This window comes from Neolamprologus brichardi, chromosome 2, assembly GCF_056152115.1.
Source record: "Neolamprologus brichardi isolate AB-2024 chromosome 2, ASM5615211v1, whole genome shotgun sequence".
NCBI lineage: Eukaryota > Metazoa > Chordata > Actinopteri > Cichliformes > Cichlidae > Neolamprologus > Neolamprologus brichardi.
The window spans coordinates 10,040,740-10,065,955 of NC_142105.1; positions in this window are offsets into that span (position 1 = coordinate 10,040,740).

A 25,216-nucleotide genomic window follows, 5' to 3' on the forward strand; every position below is an offset into this window, starting at 1 on the left:
AGGTGAGGCAGGAGGAGCAGAGACCCGAGGCGGCCGCCGGTCCGAGTATCAGGTGAACTGAACTTATATAAACCAAGTTTAGGTGTAGTTTATTTTCGTTGTGCTGACATTTTACCGTCAGTTACTGAGTACTAGCTAGCATGATGGAGTTTCTACAGCTGGGTGGGTGCTAGGGCTGGGTATCGTCACTGATTTCTAGAATCGATTCACAAGGTCCCGAATCGAATTGAATCAAATCGTGGATCAAATCGATTCGGGACCTTGTGAATCGGAAACGAATCGATTTGATCCACGATTCGATTCAATTCGATTCGATTCGATTCGATTTGGATCTGGGAAATTTTGAAAGTCAGAAATACTATAATTCAGATCAGTACATTTACATATTTTTGTATCTATAAAAAGGAAGCTGACACTCGCAAAACTTTATCAAAGGTGTGAGTGTCACAGCAGATGCCTTTGTGTCAAAGTAGCTGAAGATAAAACACAGGAAAACATGAAGGTGATTTTCCTGGCCTGGGATTTTTTATAAAAACGTTACCTTTGAAGTTACAGCGGTTTTATTAGAGACACGGCTAAGCGTTTTGCATTTTGCATAATTTTAAAAAGTTTAAATTTGTTCAGTATTGAACGGCAGAAATTAGGTTTTCTTTTCGGAAGTAAGTAAAAGGAAAAAACAACAGCGGCCGACAGCGCTGTAAACAATGGTAGACTTGTGCGTAACAAGCAAGCGAATAATGCCGAAAACAGACAGACAGAGAGAGACAGAGAGAGAGAGAGAGAGAGAGCTGTGCATGAAGTGTGGTGGAAGCAAAACAGTAAACGTCATGACGATGTTTATGTGAAGCGTAGTTTGGATCTTCTTTTGCTGCTGGTTCGGTCAATATTGTTTGGAGAGAGATCAAACTAACAGCTTTAGAATCAGCGCAAAAGGGGCGTGAACACGAAGCGCGGACCCGCCGAAACATCAGAATCAGCGAGCTGTCGGCTTTCAGCCCCGACCGTGTCCGTGCCATCGAGTTAGAAAGGCGACATCTCACTGATTCTGATGTGTGTTTTACGTCTTTGTGCAGAATCCGTGTTCCTGCTCTCATTTACTGCCTTAGCTGTTTGGTGGTTGTTGAAATTTTGAGGTTTAACCTGAGATTCTGGCATTTCGGGTAAAAGAAATTTATATTAAAAAATCGATTCAGGATTTTAATGAATCGATTTCACGTTATCCAAGCCAGAATCGATTTTAATCGATTATAAAAACCCACCCCTAGTGGGTGCTATGTTACTGATAGTGAACTTTATTTTATTCATAAGGTTTGTTAGTAGAGTTGCCAACCGTCCCCTAAAAAACGGAATTGTCCGTATTCAGAGAAAATATTACGCGTTTCATATGGAGGTGAAAAGGAACAGTTTGTCCCGTACTTCAGCTAGGATGGAAAAAGACACAAAGCTGGAGTTTTTCTCTGTCTTTACGCTGTCAGCTGTCTTTTCTTCTCTCATTCAATTGCGAAACTGATCAATGATTAGCTGATCGGCTTTTCTCTCTTGCTTGTTTATCGCCCACTTTGCGCCAGAAAGAGGAAACCAGTGGTTGTCGCGCTAAACAACAGCAGCACGTTTAAGCTTGATCAGCTGTTGTTAGAATTTATTTAATATTAATTTCTAGTATCAGCTGATGTTTGCTGGAGCCACAGCTGTTAAGCTGCTGGTCATGATATCGGTTTGGATATGTGGTGAGAAGGAAACATGAAGATGAAACCAGGAGATGTCCTTACTGAATCATCAGAGCTGAACAGGTCATGGAGAAACAGGTTTACATTTTAGGTGACATGGATGAGTTGAAGGGAAGTTATGAACTGCTTCTGAGAGACAAATAACACCAGGATCCTTTCTGTGTAGCTGGTAACTGTGCAGGGGCGGGTCTAGCAAAGCTTTGCCAGGGGGGCAGGTGGGGCATTAACAGGGAGAGGGGGGCATCTCATTTAAAATATCTAGCTTTTATTAAATAATTATCTGAATCTTACAACCAAAGTTTTTATCTGATGTACAACGTATAGAAATCATACATATACCAACAAGACAGTGTACATCACTGTCACAATAGCGTTTGTTTTCATTCAAAGTCTTTATGATTTTTCCTATAATACCTGGGGGGGCCGATCTCTAGTCAAAATGCCCGGGCCAATTTTTTGTCCCAGTCCAGCCCTGAAAACAGGCGCTTGTCCGTCTGTAGTGTGGTTATATAAAATATAAGAGAAAGAGAGAACTTTAAGAAATTAATATAGCCACTACAGTGACCATCAAAACGATGAAAAATATTGCCATAAACAGTTTATTTTGCGACACCACGAAACAAACAATACCGTAAAATGAAGCGATAGACGTTTTTATATCGTCATCCGATATATATATTGTTATATCGAACAGCCCTATTATTATCTACTAAGTGTCTTCTGATTATCCACTAACTACCCATGATCCCAAATTATCACAGATGAGTGCTTGTTAGGGGACCCACTTGGCCCTATTTAAATGTACTGCTTAGTCAGAAGGAACATATGTTTTTTAGTGTTTTAGATATACAACCACCATCACTCCAGAACTCATTTGGAAGTCGTGCAAAAATTAATACAAAGTGCAAATGATCAGTTTACAAGGACGATGGTAAAACACAGCAAACATGCATCACCGAAAACAACAGTATGTACAATGTTATTACATATGCAAAAGCTTTATTTAATTGATGGATCTGTTTTTACCCCTCAGCCATAATGCCAAGTATCCAGAAATATGTAGTGGAGGAAATGACAGATTCAGTCAAGCCAATCAGAGTCCTTGCGGACTGCATCAACGTGATGTTTAGTAACATGTTTAGGGAGTTGTATGCCAGGTTACAGTTTTCAGAGCAGTTTGCAGTTTGATGGTCAAAGCATGAATCCTTCATTAAATCAGTGAAGATATATCATACCCTTATACCCACCCAGGATTACTCCAAAAATAAGAAAGGCAAAACAACAAAAGAGTGCCCGAAGGAATAACTTAAGAGTCCAGCTGGGCACTCACCTAACTTAACTGGGACATTTTGTTTTCCAAAGGTAACACTATGTCACCACTTACAAGCAAACTAATCAAAAACCAAATACTGCTAATTCCAAACTGCCTTTGTCAGAGATCCTGGACAAGCCCCCGCTTGTTATAATTGCTTAAAAGGTCAAGGGGATGTGGGAAAGTAACAAAAAGTGTCCTGGATGAAAATAGGTGTCCATAATTGTTAAATTAAAGGTCTTTACCCCACTTTAGCCTGCTAATTCCACTGTTCTCCAACCTAACGCAGACTTTTGCTGTTGTCTTAAAGACGACTCAACCACTGTGATGTAATAGTATTATTTCATGGACACCAAAGGAGACCGGGTACATAGGTCTCTAAATGGGTTATTATATTCAGTTATTACAAAAACATTGTAACTGGGGCTAAACAGAGGAATGTTCAGCTGATACCCTTCTGTGCATCCAGCTCTGTAAGCTGCTTTACAACCAACCTACACTGCAGGGCATCCTTTCATGCTCTATATGACTTAATTGGTGTCATATCTGTTTTCATGTCTGTTGATATCTGTTGTCTCTTGCTCTCTGTCCAGATTTCTGTGTATGTGCATGGATGGATGGAAAGGGGGACATAAATCTCAGCCCTAAATGCCATATTAATGAAACAATCCAGTAGTATTGATTTAATAGTATTTAAATGTTTCTCTAAAAATATCACTTTGGCGTATTGATCAGTCAGTGAATCAATCATGGTTTGACAAAAGTAAGTAGAATTTATTCATGAGGGCTATGTATATCAAGTGTACATTGCATAGTGATTCATTTAACAGCTGCTGAGATTTTAATCTGGACCACCTTGCAAAGATGGCTAAAAATGACTTATTGAAGTACAGATGGGGTTATTTAACAATTCTCATGATTTATTTTTTTAAATTTAAGAGTATCTGTTCTTTCAGATGATGAAATGACCAAAGAACAATCAGTCAGCACTCGCAGTCCATGTTCACACTCTGAAACAGTGTGTGTGAGAGAGTTATTAAGTGAACTGACAGGCAGAGCAGCAGTGTTTCAGCGAGGCCACATGGATGTAGCAAAGGCTGATGGTGCTTTTAATTCCCCTTTGGGGGAAAGAAATCCCCTAATGATGCAATCAACCAGGAGTCTGCCTCCCGCCAATCACCTGTCAAATTATGAAAAGCGCTGTTTGTGGTTTTAATCTCGCTGAATGCCATTCAACAATTTTCTATGCAGAACATTAGAGTGCAAGATGAATTAATCAGAGGGAGAAGAAATCAATCGAGCCCTGACATTTCGAACTGCGCTGTATGACTCCTCACACACACACACACACACACACACACACGCACACACACACACACACACACTGCCAGGCATTCTGGCTGATTTGATTACAATCCTACAGACTGGAAATGCAGAACTCTCAAGACTTTGCACTAGTGAAGTGGGTAATGTTGCAAGAGCTGTCTAAATTTCAGACATTCAGAGACAGTGTAGAACAGTGGTGTCAAATATATGGCCCAGGGACCACAACTGGCCCCTCCAAAACGATTTAACCTGCCAACGAACTTTGGACTTGTCACGGATTCAAATATTGGGGATGGATACAAGAGGAAAACCAAAATAACAACACTGGTCCGGCCGGGTTGAGTCAAACGATGATTTAATGAATACACGCGTGGGAGATGGACACCGTACGCAGACAGCATCAGAGCTCAAAATGGTGGAGCATTGATCAAACTCTTATAGCCTCTAGTGGCCCCCACCTAATCATAAAAGCCTAAACATTCCCATTCTTTCTCTCACACGGCGCCTAAGCTATAACCTTGGCTCCCTGTTCATCTGCTCCTGCTGAGATGGGGCAGTATGCTCTGTTCTCTTCTAATCAGACAAATAAGGCAATGACTTTCTGCGAACAGTATTTCTTATAACTCAGCAGTATAATGCATCATAAAACAATAAATCAGCAGTCTAATGCAAATCAGTTTAACAAATGTAATAGTTATCACCTTCTTCTAATTCAGGAGAATAATGCAAACTAAAACTACATAATAATTCACAATCTTTAATTAGGGGTCTAACATGGCATAAAATAATATTATAATCCCACACTCCCCCTTTTGAGCTCTTTAAAATAAAGAGCTCACCTACACCCTGCAAACCAGTGTTGCCGGGTTCATTTCTTCTTACTCCTGAGGCCCTCTGTCCCCCTTTTGGTGAACCATATGTGAGATGACCTCTGTGTTTGCGCAGTTCAGATGCAAGAAAAACTATTATTGCAACAATAATAGTAGGTACAGATGACACTCCCATCACTCCCCAGTTCTCCCACAGCTTTATTTTGGTGCTACCTTATACCCTTCAAACGTACTCAGACTAGAACCTCTGTCCGAGGAGCTTTTAGCCTTTATTTTATTGCTGCAGCCACCAGTGTCTCCCAGTTGGGTGATCCTCTGCTCTTCTTTCTTCAACCTCAGGGGTTAGACCACCCTTCAGTCGTTGCACAGATCAGGGGATTATTCTGCCCCGATTTCAAACAACGATCTGTGTATTCTGGAGTCACAGCTGTGTCCCCCAGAGAAAGGAATAGGAACGTGTCCCCCTTTTGACCAAGAGCCTGTCGAACCTCGTTGGTCTGGTGTTCCTGGATTTCCGCCAACCCCTTCATGGTTATTGCTGTGTTTATGGGATCCATCCTCTCCAGGTCACTAATCGGAGCCCAAACGCCATGACACTTGAACCCAGTTTGTGTCTCGCCAGTCTCTGTGTCTGTCTCCGCTGCGAAGGATCCTCGTATATCTGTGACCTCGTCTGGTGTCTGTTCCTTTCTCTGTAAGAGACAGCAAACCAAAACACCTCTCTTCCTAGCCCTAATAATCTAATGTTGTTATCCATTGTTCCTCTAGTGAGGACAGACTGTATATTGGTCAGCTTTGTGGTTTGTCTCCTTACAAAGCCATCACCCATTGTCAGTTATGCAGTAGTATGTAGTAAAAAAAATATGAAACAGTTTTTTCACTATTTTTTCTAATACTTTATTTAGGTGGTCTGGCCCACTTAAGATCAAATTGGCCTCATGTGGCCCATGATATTAAATGAATTCGACAGACCCTTAGTTCATCCTCTGTCAATTAAAAGCTTTGAAGGCATTAAATGTCTCTCGTCTTGGAAGAGGTAGAGTGTGGGAGTCTGAGAGGCAGAACTTTAGAGTAGTAATGACCTTTAATCTATGGGAATTTGGGCAAGGCAGACAAGAGGTCACTGGATCAGAATAATGAATCCAAGTTTGAGAATACGGTGGGTTTCACAAGGTGGAAGCGTAGAAGAGGAAAGATCAGCAGGGCTTGATCAAACACTGTGGACTGGAAACAGATGTGAGGTACAGGATATTTCTTATTGAACTTACACAAAAGTCTCTTTCTATCCCTAAACAAATCAGAGATGTGGGTAGCAATTCAAAGGTCTGAAACGAGAGTAAATTACAACAGTCCAAAGTAACAGTTTCATCTCACAAACAACAAGTGTTTATAGATTGTATGATTTCAGAAGCTGTTTCCTATACTTGAATTATGCCCCTGAAAAGACAGAAAGATTTCTGCAAAGCTATGCCGAAAAGTGTGTTTTGGGTAACTACAGGCTGCAGAGATGGTCCAAATAGTCAATACGCATCTTTCAAATCTCAGCAAAGCACTGTGAGAGTTTGATAGTTTAAAAAAACATATCATAGAAGTTGTTGGCACAAATATGAAAGAAAAAGAACAACTGGCATCCCAAGACAAAATAGGTGCAAGTTTGTTGTTGGAAACCTGCTTGTACATTTACTGTCTGCAGTCAATAAAAGAAAATCTTGGTCGACTGGTCTGCTTAACTGTTGGCTTGTTTAACCCACTGACTGGGTGGCATGATGTTGTAAAAGTTAGCATCAACAACTCACAGCAGAAAGGTCCTTGGTCTGAATCTTCTGGTAGAGACTAGAAAAGTTAGGTTAATACATTTTTGGACAATTACAGACTTTTTACAAAATTTTGCCTCTACTCATCACTGTGCATCTGCTTGCTAGCACTGTCAACTCACAGCTTGAAGGCTTTCTTCTGTGTGGAGGATGTTTTCCTTTTATCTATGTGGGTTCTTTCAACAACAAAATGCATGCTTTACAGGTTAATTGGTGCTTGGACCAATTAAGTGAGTGTGTGGCTGACTGTGTCTCTGTGTGGACCCTTTTACGGGCTGGCCACCTGTCCAGAGTGAGCTTTTTAATGAAGTCATAACAGAGATTTTTTAATTACTTTAGCTTGTAATTAAAGGTATAGTTTATGTCTAGCTTGGCTGTTGCTACAAAAAGTCACTGAAGCTGACGAAGCTGTTGGTGGTTCTAAAACTTTAATTAGATCAAACATATTAAAATATGCCAATTTTGACATGTTAGCAGTCAAACCTGAAGCACAAAATGTTGGTGCACCATCCTAACAGAAACGTTATCTTCTAGTTTTAGGATACACATTGTTGGTAATTGATCTCTGACATGCAAACTCCTGCAGAATTTAGACTCAGCATTTGGGCTATCCATTTTAACAAAAAGCAGCCACGCTGACGATTCAGGCGTCAGGTAGCTTGAAGCTGATAGTGAATGTAAGCACTAATTAAGCTAGCAGCTACAACTAGGTGACTGCGCCATTTGGAAGTACATAGCTGTAAAAGTGAGAGAGCGTTTCAAATGTTTTATAGGTATTGTGTTCAGTCAGTATGACTTTCTTCATTTTAGTGCTCAGGCCTGTGTTTCATAAGTAGCCAGCTGATGCATTATCTTGAGAGAGTGACCAACCAGCGCTAACACTGACCATGAATGCAGATATGTATAACCACACTTTTTTCATAACCTTGCAGCCTTTTATTGAAAACTTTCAATTTATCCAAAGATGATGTTGAAATGATTCTCATCAGCAGAAGAAGGCTGGCGGGGACTTAAAATATTCATTTATTTTTCTTCTTTTTGATGCTCAGCTTGAGGTTGTTTCATATGAACCATAACTGATTTCCTGCTTTTACTCTTCCTGACTGCGTCCCTGATGGATGTGTGTACATGCATGCAGCAGTGTATAGGTTTCAAATCATGATGGATGGTGGGGTGAAGAGCAAAGACCATGAGACTGTGTACACCAGGACTCTGTACATCTCCATCAATCTCCTGTTAATGCTGCAGCCATAGCACTGAGGCTCTGGGACGCGTTGTTGACGTCCCATTGAATCCTGGGTGATTTATCATGCTGAGTCAGAGAGTTCAAGCTCTGCATGTATTCCATACATTTCAGTTTTTAACCATGTTTACTTCTGTCTTATTTCTCTCATTCCGTTTTTCGTTATTCTTGTTTTAACATCCTTACTTCACATTTTCCTCCTATGTTATCTCCCTGCTTTTGGCTTCTTTCCTCCACCCGTTCTTTATTGCATTATTCCATTCGGTCTCTTAAGGCTTTTTTCAGTCTGCATTCTCATCTGTTCATGTGTTCAGTGAAATGTCACCAGTCGAGTCCCAAAGTGACGTTCCAGTTTGAAATTCATGTTCACAAATACAGTTCCTTAATTCCTTGAAATGGAAAATGGAAATTGAGGAATGATGAGTAACATCCTTTCCATAGACATTATAAAATACAGACATTGCTTCTGGAAATGAGAAATGAGAAAGCCTGCAGCCAGTGCTGAAGTGCTCTTGAGCTGAATTCTTTTTGAAGTACAAAAAAAACCCCTTCTGTTCCTTTAGAAGTGTAGAAGAAAACTGCTCGCTGTCTCGATCTCTACAAACTCTTTCCTTTTTAGTCACTCACTTTGGGTCATACCGAATAAAAGAAATTGTCTGTTTTGTAAATCTTGGTTATAATCATATTTTTCAAATACAACATGTAACTGACAAATCATTGTGCAGTGAGCAGGAGATTCACCCCTCCTTGTCACATCTCATATGTAAAACCAAGATGGCAAAATACGAGGCTTCAAAATGGAACTGTAGTCATGGATATTGTCAGTGTTATCATGGTATCTATGTTTACCTGTTACACTGTGTATGGTCCTCCTGAAGCATGCAGCTGGATGTTGAGGTGCTGGAGAAGTTTAAACATCAAAATGAGAGATGGGAGGAAATGTAGCAGCTTTACTGGTAGTTCGGGAGGTCGTATGTAGTATTTGAGATGATCACAGAGAATCACATTAGTGTGTATGACACAGAGTTGACTGCTTGAAGTAGATTGCAGACAGATTACGGGACAAATAGTTTGGTCCTGACCCCAGCGCTGAGTGACGTTATAAAACACACAGCAGACAATAAATAGCATTTAGTCTAAATAAGTATGCAGCATCTTGGAGGAAACTCGTGATTTCAGAGCTGACATTGAGCATGTACATAAAATTTAAACATTTACCCTCAGAGAGATAGAGAATGGGATCTTCTTCCATCTGGGTATACTGATAGTGTTCCTCGGTTACTCCTTCCTGCTTCCTATTTTTAGTCTTTTACTTTATTCTCGGGCACCTTATGGCCCTTGTTGATAATAATTTACTTTACTTTTAGGCTTCCGTTCCTCTTCTCTTACTATCGTCTTCTGATCTATTTCTAAATGATAATAAATACTTGCAAATGTCAGCCTGCTCGTCTTTCAGTTCACACCTTTTCTTTTCCATTTAAGGAGCGTGTACTTTCTCCTTTTGGCAGTTGCACATTTTCCTCCACAAAGTGACATTTCCTTTCCTTTTTCAGAGTGAAAGGGCCCTGTTATATTTTTGATTTTATGTAGTAAAGTAAAGAACCCCTCTTTTCTTACCCCTGCTTTTGGCATCTGTGCCATCACATGCAGAACCTTTTGTGGGCATACATGAACATTTCATGTTACAACACATGAATAATTTCTATTTTGGCGATATGTGGATGAACTGCAGCGTGGTGGCTTTAAAAATGCAGAGAGCACAAGCCCACCCCTCACCAGCACCACCAGGGCCAATCACTGACAAATATGACGCTTGTTTTGAGCTTGTATTTGGTGTTCCCCACTGGGACAATCAGAGTCATTTTAGATGTTGGAATTCAGCTGAAATGAGATGCATCAACTCCCTAAATTTGTCAAACACAGATCTCTGGGACACTGCGAGAAAATGTGCATCTTACCAAATCATATTCTTTATCTCAACGTGTCAACGTAGACTGTAAAATTCTTGTTTAATAAAACAAGCGAACATTTTGGCTCATTCATTTATTCTGCACTCGAGTATTTCAACCTGTTTCCAAATCAAGTCAGCTTGTTTCACGACATTTCTGAAGAGAAGCATCTGGAGACAAGGCAGAATAGCATTACTGCGCTACAATGAAGAAAAATGAAAGTCTTAATCCTATCAGCGTTTGAGATATCGTGCGTGGCAGTTGGACAAACAAGGGTAAATTTGTTGTCTTTCAACCAATTTCATCATGACACTGTAAACCCACAGAGGTTCTTGCTTGTATTTCAGTAGGATTCATTCATTGCAGAGGACACACGAGACGTACGTGACGTTTTCGAGCATTTGGAGGAGTGTTTTTTGCTTTTAACAGTTTGTAGACAGTAGAAAGCTGACAAGTGTGGGAAGCAGGACATTGCGGAACAAGATGATCCTGGTTTAGATTTTAGTTCTGTGTCACCGATTTTGTATTTGCTGAAGTAGAGACCTTATGAAAGGGGCAGACATGGCACTTACTACACTATAAAAGAGCCAAGAACCAAGCTATCTATCTAACTATCGATCTTATAAAGGTGTAGGCAGGTGTCTTTTTTTCTTGGCTTACTGTGTGCATTCGGTGAATTAGGTTTTTTTAGATCATGAAATGTTGATCATGTTGAGTGGGTAACAAAGTGGAAAAGTTGTGTAACTGTACATGCGTACATGTACATGGAGGAAAAACTCTTTTCTTTTTTTTGCCTGTCCCATTTCGTTCTTTAGCCGTCAGAAATGTTGTCTGAACACCAACAAGGATACCCAGTGGATTTACTTTGCCAAATGGATCATCACGGCCTTGCCCTATTGGTCCATTTGATCAACCTTTGTTGTTATTATTTATTTTATTTTGTTTTCAGTTGTTACAGACGGGACAGACATGACTGAGGGATAGGAAAGGGAGAAAGAAAGATGAAGGAAAAGAAAAACAGAAGGGAAGAGGGACAGTGAGAAAGGGCACTTAAAAAGAGAAAGAAGAGGAAAAAAAATCTCCTGGATCACCTGTTGAGAGAAAAAGAAGAGAAAACAAGCAAAAAAAACAAAAAACAGAGCAATATACTAAACACAACACCATCACGTTAATCTAGCTAAGTGTAAACAGCAGTAAATACGAAATGTTGAATGTTGTTGTGCAGCACGTAGGACCGACAGCGCACAATGTGCTTGGAAATAGCAGCCAATAAAGGTGTAGTTTATGTCTATGAACAGTGAACACCCGTGTGCACACCTGTGTGGATCAGCGCGCTTGTATTCAAAAGGTTTCCCCATGTAACGGTCTGCTAAAGGATGTAGAGAGCTACAGCCCCGTCCCCCAGGGCATGAAGCAGGCATGGAGGAGATCCAGGCCCCAGACATCCAGAGGCCCCAGAGTGCGAGAGCCCAAGGAGGACCACCGGAGGGGCATCCATGCCACCATCCTGGGAAGAGCTGAGGAGAGCCTCAGATGAGGGGTCACCCAGTAGCCATGGAGCAGAAGCCAGAGGGGGCTGCAGTGGCAGCTGTGCCAGAGTGAACCGAGCCGCAGGCCCAGAGGCTGGAGGCCCGAGGGCCCCCTTTGCCCTGGAAGAGGCCTGACCTAGCAACAGGTACCAGGCCCCGCCAAGTAGTCACCGGGAGTGAGCTGGTACATAGCGCCCAGCCCCGGACACCAAGAACCACCAACGCACCGACCCCTCCATATAAAAAGAGGAAAAACTCTTTTTAAATGGAGATTATGTATCGGAATTTCAGGAGCAGGACCAAACACGCTCCTTCTGGTTGTCATCTATATAGGTTCCCCAAGTTCTGCAAGATGTTCATTCTTGTTTACGTGCCCCACCCTCCCTCCTTGTTCACAATTCTTTAACTTCTTCATTTCTATTTAGTGCATGGGAATCTGCCAGGCCCGGGAGCCGCCGCTCCCCTTCGAGGCCTTCCCCAAACCGCAGCTCAATTCATGTCAAAGCATTTACTTTACCTACTAAAACGCTGTCAAACCTAAAATGAGGACGTGGGTCCAGCTAGCGAATTCTTATTTTGGGGCAAAGCAAGCAAACATTTGAAAACTTGGCTGCTGGGAAAGTCTAGACTAGAAAGTTTATTCCCCCCATTTACAAATGTTTGTGTAGAAATGTACTCAAAATGTGCTCAAAAAATGAGTGCTCACACAAAATGAAATGCATGCACCAGTCAGTCTAGTTGTTGCTATTTTCTGTCTGTTAGTTACATTCTGAAAGCTCCAACATGTCTACCTGGAGGTGAAGTGGAGAAAACAGTGATGAAGCAGCAGTATAAATACAAATAACAAAGAGTCTAAATACTGTTTCATGTGAGACAGTCACTGTGGGACAAGTCTGAACATCAAAGTCCACATGAAAAAAAAAAAAAAAAAAAAAATTGAGTTACAGACTAACAAAATATGAAAAAAGTCAGGAGAAGAGAAACTCACCGAATTAAAAACCATAAACAAAACAGATAAAGTGTGAAAAGGTTGCATGTGATTTGATACTGTTACACATTTAATTCATTTAATTTTCAGCTTTTTTTGGACTGTAAATATTATTATCACAATTACTCATTATAGGTTTTCTGAGGAACAAGTTGTTCATAATGTAACAAATTTATGTCTGAAAACATTGGTGAATCACAGATTTGTTGTATCAGGGAAGTTCTTCATCTTTTTTTTACTGAGACTGGAAAATGAGTTAGTTGTTTGTGTTGTAATATCTATTCTGAACTTCTTAAAATCGCCCCTGCACAATAACAAGCGTATTATAATTATATCAATAAAAAAACAATAAAAAACTTTTGCACATGTGAACTTGAAAGCAAACATTTGTAAACAGCAAAAACTGAACCTGAAAAAAAATCTGCCTTTGCAAACTCGCTGAAACTAAACTTCATAAAAACAAACATTTACATAAAAATAAGAACTAATGTAATAATACAATAACAGTTCCACAATCTGCTGAAGCTAGTTTAATATAATTAAATTAAATTGTAAATGATCATTTTTCGCTTGAAAAATGACTCATGTTTGACTTTGATTATACTCTGAATTGACCAATCAGATGGAGTCATTTAAGGTCATTTCTCCGAAATCAATCTTCACCTGTTGGTTCAAGTCGCAGCACAAAGAAAGCGAAGGACGTTCTCGTTAACAACAGCGATGACGACAGCCAGCTAAAGCAGACCAATTAGGGCTAATCAAATGGCATTCTCCTTTAAACAAATGATGGGAAAGGTCAGCAGGCCTGAGGATGTAATTGATCAGATGGCAGTTTCCACTCAGCATGAAGGTTAGCTGATGCTGACATTTGTTAGGATCATTTTCAGCCTCAGATTAAAGCTGTACAGTGACATTTTACACTTGTCTGACTTATTTTACTCCAACGTGCTCTGAATACACAACAGGAGGAAGGCTTCAGGAGTTTCTTTTTTCCCAGCTCATTACTCTGCTGAGAGGAAGGTTTTGCCTGCTGTTTACACAACAGCATTTCCAATATCAGATATGGTGATGTGCGCTCAGTTAGATCATAAAGCTATAAATGATAAATCTAGTACGAAGAACATTTGAAATGCTAAGGATATTTGATTTAAAAGCCTGAGCCATCACTTTGTGAAGCTTTTAACACTAATATGACCAAACCTGAGCTAATATGTGTTTCTCTGCTGGATATTGGATACTTCTTCTTTCTTTCTTTTCTTTTCATTTTTGCCAGCAAGTATCAAATTGTCATGTCAGATGCTGAGGGACTGATCCATATAGAGCCCTGAATGAGAATCTAAGCGATGGTCTAAAAGAGGATACGGTACATAAAAGTTGACTGCATTTTCATTCATACGCTGAACGCCCTTAATTCCAAATACCTTTGGATGAAATATAAAATCTGAATAAAAACTCAACGTCATAATATGCATATAACATAAAACTATATTTTATTAACAATAGAACATAGAAAACTTGTCAAATGTTTAAACTGAGAAAGTCGACCATTTTTAGGAAAATATTAGCTTATTTTGAATTTTATGGCAGCGATATTTCTTAAAAAGTTCACAGGTCCATGTTTGCAGCTGTGCAGCATCGCCTCTTCTTTTAACAAGAGTACGTAAACCTCTGTGAACTGAGAAGAGCAGCTGCTGGACTTTTGGAACCTGTTGAACTCCAGTGGCCTCAGTACCAGGGGCGAGAGTTTAACAGGATGTACTGCCAGATCTGTTATTTAAATATAGACACGTGTGGTATCCACAAATACATCAGAATCTCAGCTAAAAGCTCACAAAACCATTTCAACAACCACCACGTTGCCCTTGTTCACCTGATGGCAGACATGGACATGCTATTCCAAAACTCCAGGATTCATCACATCTCTGACCAAAATTCACTGAACCAGCAGCAAAAGGAGACGTTTGTAAAACATTGTCATGAATTTTGTCTTACTGTCTTGCTTCCACCATGATAACGTCACACTTTCCTGCACAGCTCTATCTGTCAGTGAGACCAGTTTCCCATCAAAAACCGATGGTGATATTTTCTGTATTATTTGTCTTTTTATTACACACCAGTCCACAGACAGATTACGCTGTCCCAAAATGACCGGTGACAAAAAAAGCCTAATTTCAGCTTTTTAGTCCTTGCTCATTTATATATGTATATATATATATACATATATATATATATATATATATTAGGGGTGCAACGATACTCGTATCGATATTGAACCGTTCGATACAGTGCTTTCGGTTCGGTACGCATATGTATCGAACAATACAACATTTTTAATACTTCTAACGGTGCTGTCTGTGTTGAGCGCTCAGTGGATCTGCGCTCGACAGTGAAGCCTAGGCGGAGTAGTCGAGCGCAGGGCAAGCTAGCGAGACAGAAGTTAAGCTCTCCTTGCAACATGGCAAATTGAACCTCCCCCACCCTCATTCAGATCTGGCGTTTGGAACTATTTTGGTTTTCATGTGAGGTATGACCCTGAAGTTAAGCACGTCATGGACTAAAGTAAAACAGTATGTTGGATGTGCCAGCAATGCTCAATTACATGGGTGGGAACTAGTGTGTTAATGCAGTTAGCTCGCCACCCTGTCGGTGGCGCTGTCACTTGGTGTTCGCTCGCTCTGTGGTATAGTATCACTTCCTGTTCCTGCTCAAACACAGTGGTGTTTCTGAGTAGCTTATTTGCTTAGCAGTTTAATTAACAACTTCTAAATACATTCTTTTTTTCACAGTATAATCTTCACGTGCTTCATCCGAAGCACACTTTCTGTGTACTCACTACCTAATTTATAGCCAAAGTATTCACTCACTGTCACTCACTGTCTCTGTACTGTTTCGCTAGCTTAGCTCGTAGCCGACCCGTTAGCACCATGGCTACTTCACCTGTCCCTTCTGCACTTTCTTGCTCATTGTGTCAGATGTTTAGTTACTCCTCGGCCTCCTTTAGCGGTAATGATATCTGTAACAAATGTAGCATATTTGCAGCTCTGGAGGCCAGGATTACTGATCTGGAGACTTGGCTTCGCACCTTGCACTCACCCTTAGCTAGCCAGGCCCCTGTAGCTGGTGCAGCCGAAGATAGCGTAGGCCCCGCTAGCTGTTCCCCGGCAGACCCCAAGCAGCTGGGGAAAGGCTGGGTAACGGTGAGGAGGAAGCGTAGTCCTAAACAGAAGCCCCAGGTACACCACCAACCCGTTCATGTGTCTAACCGTTTTTCCCCACTCAGTGACACACCCGCTGGGGGTCAAACTCTGGTAATTGGTGATTCTGTTCTCAGACATGTGAAGCTAGAGACACCGGCAACCATAGTCAATTGTCTTCCAGGGGCCAGAGCAGGCGACATTGAAGGAAATTTAAAACTGCTGGCTAAGGGTAAACGTAAATTCAATAAAATCATAATTCACGTCGGCAGTAATGACACCCGGTTACGCCAATCGGAGGTCACTAAAATCAATATTGAATCGGTGTGCAACTTTGCCGAAACAATGTCGGACTCTGTAGTTTTCTCTGGTCCCCTCCCCAATCAGACCAGGAGTGACATGTTTAGCCGCATGTTCTCCTTAAATTGCTGGCTGTCTGAGTGGTGTCCCAGAAACGATGTGGGCTTCATAGATAATTGGCAAACCTTCTGGAGGAAACCTGGTCTTGTTAGGAGAGATGGCATCCATCCCACTTTGGATGGAGCAGCTCTCATTTCTAGAAATATGGACAAATTTATTAAACCCCTCAAAACATGACTATCCAGAGTTGGGACCAGGAAGCAGAGTTGCAGTCTTACACGCCTCTCTGCAGCTTCTCTCCTCCTGCTACCCCCCCAAAAACCCATCTCCATAGAGACTGTGTCTGCTTCCAAAAAGACAAAAAACAAACTAAAAACCAGCAACAAACAACTTAAACATTTACAAAGAAAGAACAATACAGTATCCACATCTGAACCAAAGAGTAAAACAGTGAAATGTGGATTATTAAATATTAGGTCTCTCTCTTCCAAGTCTCTGTTAGTACATGACTTAATAAATGATCAACAAATTGATTTACTCTGCCTTACAGAAACCTGGTTGCAGCAGGATGATTATGTTAGCTTAAATGAATCAACACCCCCGAGTCATTCTAACTACCAGAAATCTCGAAGCACAGGTCGAGGGGGCGGTGTGGCAGCAATTTTTCACACCAGTCTATTAATTAATGAAAGACCAAGACAGACTTTTAATTCATTTGAAAGCCTGATGCTTAACATTATCCACCCCAGCTGTGAAACTCAGAAACCAGTCTTACTTGTTATCATCTATCGTCCACCTGGGCCTTACACAGAGTTTCTGTCTGATTTCTCAGACTTTATATCTGATTTAGTTCTGAGCTCAGATAAAATAATTATTGTGGGTGATTTTAACATCCATGTAGATGCTAAAAATGACAGCCTCAACATGGCATTTAATCTGTTGTTAGACTCAATTGGTTTCTCTCAAAATGTAAAAGAACCCACCCACCACTTTAATCACACTCTAGATCTGGTTTTAACATATGGCATAGAAACTGAACATTTAACAGTGTTTCCTGAAAACCCTCTCCTGTCTGATCATTTCTTGATAACATTTACATTTACAATAATTGATTACGCAGCAGTGGAGAGTGGACTTTATCAAAGTAGATGTCTTTCTGAAAGCGCTGTAGCTAAGTTTAAGAATATAATCCAGCCACTGTTATCATCGTCAATGCCCTGTACCAACACAGAGCAGAGCAGCTATCTGAACGCTACCCCAACAGAGGTCGATTATCTTGTTAATAATTTCACCTCCTCACTACGTACGACTCTGGATACTGTAGCTCCAGTGAAAACTAAGGTCTCTAATCAGAAGTACATGACCCCGTGGTATAATTCTCAAACACGTACCCTCAAGCAGACGACTCGTAATCTGGAGAGGAAATGGCGTGTCACAAATTTAGAGGATCATCATTTAGCCTGGAGAAATAGTTTGTTGCTTTATAAGAAAGCCCTCCGCAAAGCCAGAACAGCTTACTATTCGTCACTGATTGAAGAAAATAAGAACAACCCCAGGTTTCTCTTCAGCACTGTAGCCAGGCTGACAAAAAGCCAGAGCTCTTTTGAGCCAACCATCCCTTTAACGTTAACTAGTGATGACTTCATGAACTTCTTCACAAATAAAATTTTTATCATTAGAGAAAAAATTACCAATAATCATCCCACAGATGTAATATTATCTACAGCTACTTGTAGTTCCATTGATGTTAAGTTAGACTCTTTTTTTCCAATCGATCTTTCTGAGTTAACGTCAATAATTACTTCCTCCAAACCATCAACGTGTCTTTTAGACCCCATTCCTACAAAACTGCTCAAAGAAGTTCTGCCATTGATTAATTCTTCGATCTTATATATGATCAACCTATCTCTAATAATCGGCTATGTACCACAGGCCTTCAAGGTGGCTGCAGTTAAACCTTTACTCAAAAAGCCATCTCTAGACCCAGCAGTCTTAGCTAATTATAGGCCAATCTCCAACCTTCCTTTCATATCAAAAATCCTTGAAAGAGTAGTTGTCAAACAGCTAACAGATCATCTGCAGAGGAATGGTTTATTTGAAGAGTTTCAGTCAGGTTTCAGAGTTCATCACAGCACAGAAACAGCTTTAGTGAAGGTTACAAATGATCTTCTTATGGCCTCTGACAGTGGACTCATCTCTGTGCTTGTCCTTCTTGACCTTAGTGCAGCATTCGATACTGTTGACCATAATATTCTATTAGAGCGATTAGAACATGCTGTAGGTATTACAGGTATTGCACTGCAGTGGTTTGTATCATATCTATCTAATAGACTCCAATTTGTGCATGTAAATGGAGAGTCCTCTTCACACACTGAGGTTAATTATGGAGTTCCACAGGGTTCAGTGCTAGGACCAATTCTGTTTTCATTATACATGCTTCCCCTAGGCAGCATCATTAGAAGACATAGCATACATTTTCACTGCTATGCAGATGACACCCAGCTCTATCTGTCCATGAAGCCAGATAACACACACCAATTAGTTAAACTGCAGGAATGTCTTAAAGACATAAAGACTTGGATGGCCACTAACTTTCTGCTTCTCAACTCAGATAAAACTGAGGTCATTGTACTCGGCGCTGAAAAGCTTAGAAATATGGTATCTAACCAGATTCTTACTCTGGATGGCATTACCTTGGCCTCCAGTAACACTGTGAGGAACCTTGGAGTCATTTTTGACCAGGATATGTCCTTCAACGCACATATTAAACAAATATGTAAGACTGCGTTCTTCCATTTGCGCAACATCTCTAAAATTAGAAATATCCTGTCTCAGAGTGACGCTGAAAAACTAGTTCATGCATTTATTACTTCCAGGCTGGACTACTGCAATTGATTATTATCAGGATGTCCAAAAAACTCACTGAAAAGCCTTCAGTTAATCCAAAATGCTGCAGCAAGAGTACTGACAGGGACTAGAAAGAGAGAGCATATTTCTCCTGTTTTGGCTTCCCTTCATTGGCTTCCTGTTAAATCCAGAATTGAATTCAAAATCCTGCTCCTCACATACAAGGTCTTAAATAATCAGGCCCCATCTTATCTTAATGACCTTGTAGTACCATATCACCCTATTAGAGCACTTCGCTCTCGCTCTGCAGGCCTACTTGTTGTTCCTAGAGTATTTAAAAGTAGAATGGGAGGGAGAGCCTTCAGTTTTCAGGCCCCTCTTCTGTGGAACCAGCTTCCAGTTTGGATTCGGGAGACAGACACTATCTCTACTTTTAAGATTAGGCTTAAAACTTTCCTTTTTGCTAAAGCATATAGTTAGGGCTGGACCAGGTGACCCTGAATCCTCCCTTAGTTATGCTGCAATAGATGTAGGCTGCCGGGGGATTCCCATGATGCATTGAGTTTTTCCTTTCCAGTCACCTTTCTCACTCACTATGTATTAATAGACCTCTCTGTATTGAATCGTATCTGTTATTAATCTCTGTCTCTCTTCCACAGCATGTCTTTATCCTGTCTTCCTTCTCTCACCCCAACCGGTCGCAGCAGATGGCCGCCCCTCCCTGAGCCTGGTTCTGCCGGAGGTTTCTTCCTGTTAAAAGGGACTTTTTCCTTCCCACTGTCGCCAAAGTGCTTGCTCATAGGGGGTCATATGATTGTTGGGCTTTTCTCTGTATCTATGAAGCGCCTTGAGGCGACATTTGTTGTGATTTGGCGCTATATAAATAAAATTGAATTGAATTGAATTGAATTGAAAATCGTTAACGTGTTGACGCCGTCCAGCCCCACGCACGGGGCAATCCGCGGTAGCTCATTAACGGAGATTTGCCGTGTTGTGGCGTTAACCTCATTTCAGATTAACGCTGACAGCACTAGTGGGAACACAACAAATATGACTGCACATTTACGCTGACATCATCCTAGTGCAAAGACAAGTGGAAGCAGACAAAAAAACAAGCACGCATGCTACAAACTTTACCCGAGTCATTTAGACAGCCGTTAGCACATGATTCTCCTTATGGGGACCTGATATGTTTAATATGCTGCTGAGAATATAGCCCAGAAGAAGCGTATAGTATAGCTTTTATTTTGGAAAGAGCCATTTCTCTGTAATAAACTCTCTTTTCCAAAAATGAGTGATTCCTCAATCAGATACAGGGCTCGCAAAAATTTTTCCAGTCGGACTACCAAAATCTATCTCTGCCCTGCCCGTCGGCCTATCGTAGGAAGGAAAAATATATGTACTTTTGCATTCATTTGGAAATGTAGCTGGGTAATTATGTCATTGGCATCCGTGAGCCACTGTCAATATGTGACATATTGAAATCGCGTTTGAATTTGCTCTTGTTTTTTGCTTTCACTTTGCAATCGCGCGAACGGTGTATAGAGAGCGACAGCACTGATTGGTGAGTGATGATAATTTGCGCACCAATTCCTCTGACATCATCTTATCAATCATTAGCTTACTATGCAAACATGACAAGTGAAATCTCCTGCAGCTTAAACATGTGAGAGGTTGATCGCGCAGAGAATCGCTGAGCGTTATGTGAGTGCGTGTGTAAAAGCAGCAGGATATATATTTTAGTTCTGCTGAGCCAAATAAGACAGGTCAGGGTGAAGAAGTGACAGCCAAAGAAAAGCTTACCACAAAACGGAAAAGTTATGACAAATCAGACTATAAGGCAAAAAGAAAGTGCAGCTTTATGGTTTCATGGACAAAAGAATTTCTGTGGCAGCAATATGACGAGCTAAATAACCAGGGCTGCACATAAGTGGTCCGCAGGTGCGCATTCGCTGTCAAAATAAAAAAGAAGTTGCAACACGTGTTTGCGTACATAAGATTTTCTGGAGGAGGACAGACATTTGTTTAGAACTCTTAAAGATGTCGAAGAAGCAAGCTCCTTTAAGCAATTACTTTGGTTTTCCTCCACCTCCAAAGAAATGTCAGAAGGAGTCCGAACCACAAAAGAATTCTCGGAAAAGTGGTTGCAGGAGGTGAGCTGGCTTCAAACAAATGATGAACGCACAGAGATGTGGTGCAGAATGTGCCGTGAAAATTTAATGAATGACAAATTAATAAAAAGGCATGAACATTTTTTTTGTATCGAAAAAATATCGAACCGTGACACCAAAGTATCGAACCGAACCGAACCGAACCGTGAATTTTGTGTATCGTTGCACCCCTAATATATATATATATATGTGTGTGTGTGTGTGTGTGTGTGTGTGTGTGTATGTATTTGATCCCACACACCCCCAAATTCAGTATTTGATGAAGAAGCTCATTTTAGGAAAAGCCATGAAATATGAGATGATGGGGTTTTAATTTAAGAGATTCACAATTTTTGAAATACCATGGGGTCAAAAGGGGTAACCCCCCCTTTAGTTCTAGCACTAATCATTAAAATCCAGTCACTGTTGACCCATCTGAGCTTTCATTTCAGTTAATGTCTCCTTATTTTTCTAGATTTTCACCTGATTGGAACCCAAACTGTACCATTTAGACAAAAACTGTAGCTCCCAAAATCTACAACACTTTCTTTTAAAGGTGATGTCAAATGTGGCTATTTAGCATGTGGCTACAAAACAATAAAATTATCCCTAACAGCAGCAAAGCTGCAGACACTGAACAAGCACACATGGTGCTACTTTTGTCTGACGTTATTCAATATTTAGTCTTAGTACGTTCATGGATTTTCTCATGGACGACTATTTATGAATCTACCACACGAAAGATGAAAACTCAGTTAAAACAAGCTCCAGCTTCTGAGCTGTTTCCAGGCCAGTCGACATAAGTAATGTTCTGATAAGTAATTAAAAAAAAACAGGGCGACGAATACTTGAAGTCAACTGTAAATGCTCACCTTGCAGATGCGACCTGATGCAGTGTGTAAAATTATGGCAACAAGCAGAAAATGCTGAGAGCTCTGGGTTACAATATGAAACAAATTCCCAGTTTAATTCATTGAGTAAGCTTGTATTTTCTTCTTTCTTTCATTATACTTGAAGGCTAGAAGAATAGAAGGCTTCTGGGTGTGTATAAATCCTCAACACCTTTCTTTTCTTTACTACCTTGGATTTTTCAAACCTGCAGGTATCACAAAGAGGTCATAGCACCAGCTGAATTTCCCCTCCTGCCCACAGACGCCAGCAGAGCGGGGGTGTATCTCCATGATGAACTGCACGTGTCCGTCTCTGCAGAGAGGAGGGGGCGGTGGGTGGAGGAGGGAGGAAAGGGAATTTTCTCCCCATCCAGAAATAATCCAATTCCACGGGAGGATGAACCAAACCTCCACCCTGCCGCTCTCAGCTTCACCACCATGAAAAGAGCTTTACAGTCAGAGGTTGCTGAGGAAAGACCCCCCGAGACTGACTCAGTGAGTGTGTGTGGATTTACCATTGTGTTTATTGCTTAATGATTGAGTACCTCCCCTTCATATATTTATTTGACAGCTCCATTTTTAATGAGGAGCTTAGACACGTGTGTTTCTTCTCTGATCACACTTTCAAATGAGAAAGCTGATGCACCAGTTTGTTATGATGCAATCAAAATGGAAGTTTGTCTTTTGAAATAGACAACAATCATTTCACATCTCTGTTCTGCTCTCACCCACTTCACGTTTTGTCTTATTTAACGAAGACAAGTCGTCCTGCTGCAGTTAACAAATGGCTAGCTCTGCATGACTGACCTCTTTCAAAATACTTTGCTCTTGCTGAAAGTGTGAAAGAACATGGAAGAAGCTAAAGACGCCCCATCATGCTGAGGTGCAACAGAAATGCTTTTAGACTTAAAGTAAAATGAAACTATTTTTTTAAAGAAAAAGAAAAAGAATTTCACAAACTGCCACTTTCATGTATAGAAAGGTTACCTCTAAAACTGGTCTCTCACTTCCAGTTTGTCAGCTTGAAAAAGTCCCCTTGCTGTCACATTTAAATGCACTAAACATCACTTCTCACTGTGCAGGCTTAATATGATGGCGAAACCATAGAATTAGACTGTGAGGTAAAGGTCTAAACCTCACCACCAAGAAAAATGAAAAGCAAGAAGCAAGTGCAAAACAGTGAAAGAGCACAAAGCTCTCAAACAGACTACGATCTGCAGTCTCCTGCCATGCAGACTTAGTCCTCTTTCAAAGAGCTACAGTTATCTCTGCGTTCAAATGTGCTGCACCCAGTCTGTAAGGAGCCAGTGCCAAGGGACACCTGCTGCTTATCTCTGTGACGCCAGCCGCTTCTGACAGGATGACAGTATTTGGCGCAAGGTGATGAGAGTCAGAGGGTTTGGAAAATACTTTCACCATTAATAACAAGTATAACCAAAAAAGTGAAACATAATGCTGAAGTAAAAGATTATTGAAAGCTGCGGCATCACACAGTGGAAGCAATATGGAGGCTGATCACCTGGTCCTATGAGAATTTTGACGTGCATTGTTGCCATGGCTAAAATTGCTGACTTCCACACTTCTTTGTTCAGCTGTGTTTCTGTAGATTGAACAAGTCACAGTCATTTTGTTGTGATTGAAATTCTTAGAGTTGTTCAAGGCAACATGCAGACTCTGTGCAACACATGAAGTCAGCATTAATGACCGGTTTAGTCATATGTGCATTCTTAACATTTGCATAAGGTTCAATGTTCTTCTAATATTTAAAATTCAGATTCAGGTGTTAGATTTTCTTTGGCCCTTAACTTTCATTGTAAATCTGCACATCCGCTGGGTGTGTATGGTCACAATGAGGCTGGTGCAGGGAACAGCGAGTTGATCTGGTAATACCATCTTATAAAAAAGTCCTTTCATTATTTTGAAGGTAAATCACGAATACCCAAAAGTCAAACCATTCAGAGCCACTCCGTGCTCCATATATCCGACTCAGCGGGGACTTACAGCTGCAGATCCAGAGGCCATCGCTGTCCTACAGACCTGTTTACCATCCTGCTGTCCTCAGAATGACAGCAGCACCCCCCGCTCAACTCAGTGTCTGCCATTGCCACAGGGAGTTGGTGTCATCCATCTATCACCCCCGACTTCAGGCCCGCAGGCAGCCATTCGTCTCATTCAATATCAGCCCTTTTTTGGGGGGAACCTGCTAATTAGCTGCACCAGCGACGACTGTTTGTTGTGCTGTTTTTAACTTTTTAACCTGCGCTTCACCACCTTGGAAAAACTGCAAAGGTGACACAAGAGGAAGTCGGGCTCAGTTTGACTTTTTGGGAACTTTTTTTCGCTGCAGATGATTTTCCATAAAAAGCAGCTTCCTCTCCTATACAGCAAAAACTATGAAGAGCTCTAGATTTTAATTAGAACTCCAGACTTAGCAGTAAGTGTGCTCAGGTGACTGTGTGTGAGAATAAACTATCTCAGGTAACCCAACCCTCATTTTTATAGACTTTTCTTTTTGTCTCAGGCTTTTTATGGCATGAAATACTTTCATTTTCTGTGAGCCTTATCTGGGATATTTATGTAAGGTAACCTGTCTATGAGAAGATTTACTGCAGAAACTGTTGCAGGTGGAGCAGAAGGCTTTGAGAATAAAGTTCAGAGCTTTGAGTGTTATGTGCTTAAACAAATATGCATATAGTGAGCCGGTGCGTAGGCGTGTTTATGCATATACATCTATTAGCTATATATTTATTCAGACATCCCTGTAGACCTTTAAAACACCAAAATAGTTTTTTTTTCTTCTGATGAATTATGGATGGTATATTTATGGAATACAGTAAAAACAAACAACAATAAAGGCTTTGCTAGACCTGCTATCCATAATGGCCACTCTAAGTACATGTTGCTTATAAGTCTGCACTCCTGCCCAACTGTATTAAAAGTAAAACTAGAGCAGAACAGTGGCCATTATTAGTCCTATGACTGTATGTCATCCACTTATTAATATTATTATTATTAATACAAGTTGTTGAGCTGGGATTATACTTCATCCACAGCTAA